The following is a 6,057-nucleotide window of genomic DNA, read 5'->3' on the forward strand; positions in this document are numbered from 1 at the left end:
TTATTTTGAATTTTCTGTCATCCATAGCCAAACCTGCTCTGAACTGACAAGACAGCCTTTAAAACTCATAAAAATGATGAAATTAGGGAAAACACCCATAGAACTAAAAAACAAGAAAGAGGGCTCTCAAAAATAGAAAAAATTTGAGGAGACATAAAACATATTGAATATGTTTGAAATATATCACAAATAAAAATAAATTAGAAAAAAATGGTAACAAATTAAGGGAAAATCTAATCACCACTAAGAAACTAACAAAGGGAAAACTGCCTCCTCCTGAACTCCAACACATAATTAGGTTGGCTTCCTTGAAAAAAAAAAATGCAATGCCTTAGAAAAGTTTAAAGCTCAAAATAGCAAGGACAAGACGGTATTGATTTGCATCAATCCTTCCACCCTAGAATGCTCCTTCCTCACACACTCTGAGGATTTATCCCCATAGGATGCTTGCTAAATACAGTGAGGAATTTTTACTGTAGGCTCCTAATGTGAGGATGAAATTCAGTTGACTAAACAGCCACAACAAAAAAGAAGTTAAAAAAAGTCTCAGCACTGCAGCAAACTCTCTAAAAGAACTCTTCCAGCATTGTACTTTCTTTCTTCTTCACAAATAACTTTTACTCTAACCAAACACACACAACGCTAGGCTCCCAGAAGACCAGGGCCTAGCAGAGGCTGGGCACAGTGAATGAGACGTTAGCTCCTGCATTTTTTTTTTTTTTTTTGCCAATTAACGACAATCTAAGGGAAGTTGGCATTTTGCCACACAATTATCCCTGCAGTCGCAGAATACTGTTCAAGGGAAGCCCTAACCTACAGGTCTATTCCTACACTGTGTGAGAGGTTGTTCATTGTTCCACAGATATCCATTCTTCCTTTCTTCTTTTTTTAATAATAGAATCCTTGAGTTTTAGCTGTGCACATTACCATCCAGCTGGAAACCACATGTCCCAGCCTCACTGGAAGTCAGGTGTGGCTGAAAAAAAAGTGATGTGCACAACTTCTGGGTCACATTCTTAATAAAAAAAACTACTTGACCTCGTCTTCATCTCTTTACTTTCCTGCTATCTCGGAAATGGCAGCAACTGGAATAAAAGTTGCCTTGAATTCAGAGACAGAAGCTCCATGTTAAAATATGGAAGAACCACCACTTATAGCTCTGGGCTGCTCATCTCTGGACTGTTAAAAGAAGGAGAAATAAAATTCTAACTTATATAAACTTCTAATTCTGTAGTCTCATTGTCACAGCAGCTTAGCCTGGAACATGGTACCTGAAATGTGAAGGGAAGCCTTCCTTTGGTCCTGAGCTAAGCCACTGTACTATTTTAGGAAACAGTCCACATATAGAGCTTTGCAATTATGCATTGGATTTAGGTTTGGTGAAGATAACAAGGGAAATGAAACAGTGACGCACATAGGTATCTCCAATATCACTAACAGATCATTGCTCTTCTCTCTTCCTATAAGAAATCCTGATAATTTGAGACTTATAACACTTGGCTGTGCTATCTTTTATCACTTCTCATAGCATTGATGACGGAGGATCTAGAAAGACACTGCCCTTTTTCACATGGGTGATGAAAGAATGAGAAGCCTGTATTTGATTGGGGCTGTAGGAAATGCGTGCTCTCAGGGGAAATTTAGGTTTCAAGTAAAGCAAAGAAGTTGACAAAAATCACATAAAATGGTTGAAGATATAAGAATATCTGCAGATTATGAAACAGCAACTTTGGAGGCCACGTTTTAAAAGTATTTGCAAGTGAAAATGAGGTTTGAGTAGAGATTGGGTCTTATCAAGAAACAGATAAAACACAAACAAAAAAAAATAGGTACAAGAAAAAGAATAAAACTACAGACAAAGAGATTTAAAAATTACAAGAGAAAAATATGTACTCCTTTATACTGATCATTTTTAAACCCTGAACGCAAGGCACAATTCTCTAGGGAAATAAAAATTATTAAAAAATGACTCAAGAGTCAGACAGTTACAGAGCATGGAAGTCATCACTCCTGTCCACCCAACAATAAAAAAACTGATAATCAACAACTCTTCTTATACACACCAGAGAACTGAGGTCATAGGACAAACCAATGTCACCCTCCCTCCTGCCCTGGCAAAACAAACAAACTAGAGGGATGGGGCAATACAGAGTATCACAGTTGAAGGCTATGCACAGACTGGCTTGAGAGATCAAAACCCCTGGAGGCTCAGTCTTGGGAAGCCCAAACACGTTCATGAGTTTTACGTCCATTGGTCCCAACAGTTTCTCTCTGTGAAGATCAGAGAAAAATTCCCTCACGTTTCTGACAAAGCCAGGGAACCGGTAACTATTTCCAAATACAAGCAGAATGTTCTGTTTTCCTTAACAATAAGCCAGCCTCAAGGGAAATTATTTTACCTGAGCCTAAGCAAGAAAACCATGGTGAGTAGTAGTTAAGAGCTACAGCTACTAACCAAAAGGTTGGCAGTTCGAATCCACCAGGTGCTTCTTGGAAAGCCTATGGGACAGTTCTACTCTGTTCTATAGGGTCACTATGAGTCAGAATTGACTCGATGACAATGGATTTTTAAGCAAGGAAGGTTTTACTAAAGTTAACCAATACGGTCAAAGGAAAAGACAAAACTCCATGCCCCTGGGGCCTTCCTGTCTTACCAAAGGGGTCAAAAAAAAAAAAAAGAAAAAGAAAAATATTTGAGAGGAACTTACAAAACTCACATTAAAAGACAGACATCATAGAATTATAGAACGTTTCCTCTCCCCCCTTACCTTACCACTGCATCAACAGGACTACTGTATAATAACAGGGGATTACAACAGAAAGAACTGCAAAGTTCAGAACCTATTTAAAAAGGCATCTCTAGGGAAGCTTACAGATTATGGAGGAGTCAAAAACAGACACTGGAGGCAATCTTAGTCTCTGACACCCACGACTACGACACATAGGAAACACAGGCTAACATCTACACAGATATGCATAAATCCTCACACGTATGAACTTATCTCAGTTCCTTTTGCCTGGCTTCCAACAAAAAAATCACAAGCCATGCTGAACGGCAAAAAATGCAGTCTGAAGAGACAAAGAAAGCATCAGAATCAGACTAGATATGGTATAGATTTTGAAATTATCAGATGGGGAATTTAAAATAACTATAATTGCTAAAGGCTCTAATGGAAAAAGTGAATAACCTGCAAGAACAGATGGGTAATGTAGCAGAGAAATGGGAACTCTAAGAGAGATTTAATAGGAAATACCATAAACTAAAAGCACTAACAGAAATGAAGACTGCCTTTGATGAGCTCATCAGTAGACTGAATATGGCCAAGGAAGGAACCAGTGACCTTTAAGATGTGTCAGTGGAAAATTCCCAAACTTAAAAGCAAATAGAACAAACACTGAAACAAACAAACAAAAAACAACAACAAAAAACGGGATAAACCAGTTCTTCCCCCACATGCCTGTGGGGGCTTGCATGTTGCTGTGATGCTGGAAGATATGCCACCGATATTCAGATACGAGCAGGGTCACCCATGGAGGACTGGTTTCAGCTGAGCTTCCAGACTGAGATAGACTGGGAAGAAGGACCCAGAAGTCTACTTCTGAAAAGCATTAGCCAGTGAAAACCTTATGAATAGCAGCAAAACATTGTCTGATATAGTGCTGGAAGATGAGCCCCCCAGGTTAGAAGGTCCTCAGAAGATGACTGGGGAAGAGCTGCCTCCTCAAAATAGAGTCAACCTTAATGACGTGGATGGAATAAAGCTTTTGGGACCTTCATTTGCTGCTGTGGCATGACTCAAAAAGAGAAGAAACAGCTGCAAACATCCATTAATAATCAGAACCTGGAATGTACGAAGTATGAAAGGACTGAAAGCACTTACTAATGAAGGTCAAAGACCACAGCCTTCAGTATGGATTGCACCTCAACATAAAAAAAAAAAAAAAAAAATTTTTTTTTTTTTTTTTTTAAAGAAAACAAAAATCCTCACAACTGGACCAATGAGCAACATCATGATGAACGGAGAAAGTATTCAAGTTGTAAAGGATTTCATTTTACTCGGATCCACAATCAACAGCCATGGAAGCAGCAGTCAAGAAATCAAAAGAAGCATTGATTTGGGTAAATCTGCGCCAAAGGGCCTCTTCAAAGTGTTGAAGAGCAAAGATGTCACCTTGAAGACTAAGGTGTGCCTGACCCAAGCCATGGTATTTTCAATCACATCATATGCATGTGAAAGCTGGACAGTGAATAAGGAAGACCGAAGAAGAATTGACATCTTTGAATTGCGGTGTTGGCGAAGAATATTGATTATACCATGGACTGCCAAAAGAACAAACAAATCTGTCTTAGAAGAAGTACAACCAGAATGCTCCTTAGAAGCAAGGATGGTGAGGCTGCGTCTTACATACTCTGGACATGTTTTCAGGAGGGATCAGTCCCTGGAGAAGGACATCATGCTTGGCAGAGTACAGGGTCAGCGCAAAAGAGGAAGAACCTTGACGAGGTGGATTGACACAGTGGCTGCAACAATAAGCTCGAGCATAACAACGATTGTAAGGATGGCGCAGGAATGGGCAGTGTTTCGTTCGGTTGTGTATAGTGTCGCTATGAGTCGGAACCAACTCGACGGCACCTAACAACAACAACAAACCAGTTCACTCTGGAGTTCTTGGAAGAAAGCATCTCTGCCAGATCCTGTCACTTTCGCGCTCTGAGGAAAAGCTTCTTTGGCTCGCAGCAGGCAGGCATCGTCCCTCACGATGGGCAAAAGAAATTCCAACAAGCCACAGGGCAAAATGTTCTCACAGGCCTTCTTCTTGTAGACCTGCCAAGAAAAGCACAAGAAAAAACGCCCAGACTCTTTGATGTCACCGACTTCTCCAAGAAGTGTCCTGAGAGATGAAAGATCATGTCTGCAAAGGAAAAGTCAAAGTTTGAAGATATGGCAAAAAGTGACAAAGCTTGCTATGACAGAGAGATGAAGAATTATGCTCCTCCCAACAGTGACAAGAAAGGAAAGGAAAAAGATCCCAATGCACCTAAGTAGCCACCACCTGCCTTCTTCCTGTTTCAGTGTGAACACCGCCAAAAATCAAAAATGAACACCCAGGCCTATCCATTGGGAATACTGCAAAAAAAATTGGGTGAATTGTGGTCTGAGGAATCAGCCAAACATTAAAAAAAAAAAAGAAAGAAGTTAAATTAATGGGGAAATATGAAAAGGATATTGCCACATACCTTTTCAAGGGCAAAAGTGAAGCAGGAAAAAAGGGCCCTGAAAGGCCAACAGGCTCAAAGGAGAAGAATGAACCAGAAGAAGAGGAAGAGAAAGAAGAAGATGAAGATGATGCAGAAGAGGATGAAGTTGAAAAATAAGTGGCTATCCTGTAATTGTATATGTGGAGTATGCATGTTTGCTCAAGCAATTGTTTTGCTAAGAATGTGAATTCAAGTGTAGCTCAGTATTAGCTTCAGTATAAAAACTGAACAAATTTTTGTGTGCCTGATAAGATTCTTCATAGAAAAAAATTTTTTTAAATGCAAGTTGTAATTTTTTGAGGGACTACTATATACAGTTAGATTTTAAAGCTTCTGATGTTGAATGTTTCTAAATATTTAATGGTTTCTTTTATTTCTTGATTTATATGTGATAGCACAACAAACTTCTAGTAATTAGTATCAATAGTAAATTTTGGGTTTTTTAAGATGCTGCATTTTTTGGTAATAAAATTATGTATATTAAAAAAAGACTAAAAAAAAAAAAAAAAAAACAAACCCAGAACAGAATATACAAGAATTGTGAGACAGTTGCAAAAGGGGTAACATATCTGTAACAGGAATACCAGAAAGAAAAGAGAGAAAGGAACAGAAGAAATATTTGAAGTACTAATGGTTGAGAATTTTTCAAAATTATTGACCGACACAAAACAACAAATCCAGAAAGCTCAGAGGACACTAAACAGGGTAAATACCAAAAATTAGACATCTGGACATATCATATTCAAACTGCGGAAATACAAAGATAGAGAAAACCTTGAAAGAAGCCAGAAGGGGAG

At 38.7% G+C, this 6,057-nt stretch overlaps 1 pseudogene; it reads left to right on the forward strand.

Moving 5' to 3' along the window:
• The first annotated feature begins 3,667 nt into the window (after positions 1-3,667).
• LOC100670722 (high mobility group protein B2-like) lies at positions 3,668-5,699 on the forward strand (annotated as a pseudogene).
• Positions 5,700-6,057: the final 358 nt, after the last annotated feature.

This window comes from Loxodonta africana, chromosome X (assembly GCF_030014295.1).
Source record: "Loxodonta africana isolate mLoxAfr1 chromosome X, mLoxAfr1.hap2, whole genome shotgun sequence".
Taxonomy (NCBI): domain Eukaryota; kingdom Metazoa; phylum Chordata; class Mammalia; order Proboscidea; family Elephantidae; genus Loxodonta; species Loxodonta africana.